Source organism: Plasmopara halstedii, assembly GCF_900000015.1.
Source record: "Plasmopara halstedii genome assembly, contig: Scaffold_208, whole genome shotgun sequence".
Lineage (NCBI taxonomy): Eukaryota > Oomycota > Peronosporomycetes > Peronosporales > Peronosporaceae > Plasmopara > Plasmopara halstedii.
The window spans coordinates 109,400-110,794 of record NW_020187129.1 but is presented as its reverse complement, the minus strand read 5'-3'; positions in this window follow the sequence as shown (position 1 = coordinate 110,794).

Genomic DNA, 1,395 nt, shown 5'->3' with positions numbered 1-1,395 from the left:
TCGGTCTGCGGATGATCCGCTGTCGACATATCCAACTTGGTGCCTAGCACCTTGAAGACAGTCGACCAAAATTTTCCCGAGAAACAGGTCTCTATCAGCGACAATCGACTCTGGGAGTCCGTGTTGTCGAAAAACATGCTATACAAAACAGCGTTGCTGTACCGACTCCGACGATGGTGTCTGGCACCGCCGCCAAATGATCTTTCTTGCTCAAACCGGTCGACGAATACCACAACACCCGTTTGGCCCGCCGAATCGTTCGGCAGGCCAAACACAAAGTCCAAGCACATGGACTGCCATCTCCCAGTGGGTACTGGTAAGCTGGCTAGCGGCGCAGCCGCATTTGAAGCGGGTTTCACCCTTTGACACGTCTCACACGTGCACACATAGGTGCTCGTCCATTTGTACAACTTGGGCCACCAATAGTGGTGACTCACAATGTTGTACGTTTCTCACGACATAGATGACCACTGGGTGGCGTATCGTGAGCTTCATAGAGGATGCAATATTTCAAATCCTCGTCATGAGGAACCACAATTCGTGGTGTATCCGTTGAATCGTTGCTATTATATAGCAAACTATAATTCAACGAATATCGGTGCAATCGTGCACGCGGTCTTGATGACAATTTCTTGCCCGAGTCTCCAAACTCCATGCTCCCGAGAGATCTCGTAGCAGCGCTACACACATCCCATCACCCGCATACGCGGTGCGTATCAAATCTGTCACAGTCGACGTTACAGTGTAACATGAGCAAGCTCATAGTCTGGTCAGCGTGACAACGCTCAGCCGAAGCATTCTGCTTTCCCGGCTTATACTTCATCTCGTAGTAATATTCCGCAAAAAGAGATAGACATCTAGCCATCTTCTGCTAGAGGTGGGGTGGATGAGTCGCAGTGCGTAGTGACGCATGATCTGTGTAGATCACAAACGGCTTGGAACCGAGCAAGTGGACCTGAACTTGACAAGTGCATACTTCATCGCAAGTAGCTCCTTGTCATGAACTGGGTAGTTCTTCTCCGCAGCTTTGAGCTGTCGAGATTCGAACGCGATCACCGGATCTCGCCCCTCGGCATCCGCTTGCAGCAATGCACAGCCGATGGCAAAGTCCGAAGCGTCACAGACGACGCTGAAAGAACATCAGGGTCTGGCAGCGCCAATATTGGTGGATGCAGGAGGCTTCTTTGACTCCGCCAAAAGCCTCCTGATGTTCAGTGTCGGGCCATTTCTGCGTAGTTTACGCTGTACTTGTTCAAGTCGTTGGCGAGACCAATCCACTTACGCAAGTCCTTCTGGTACTTTGGAACAGGCTAGTCTACAATGGCCTTGACCTTATCCGCTCGATGGCCACGCTTCCCAATGAAGCACCCTAAAAAAGGGAATCTCTTCTGCGCA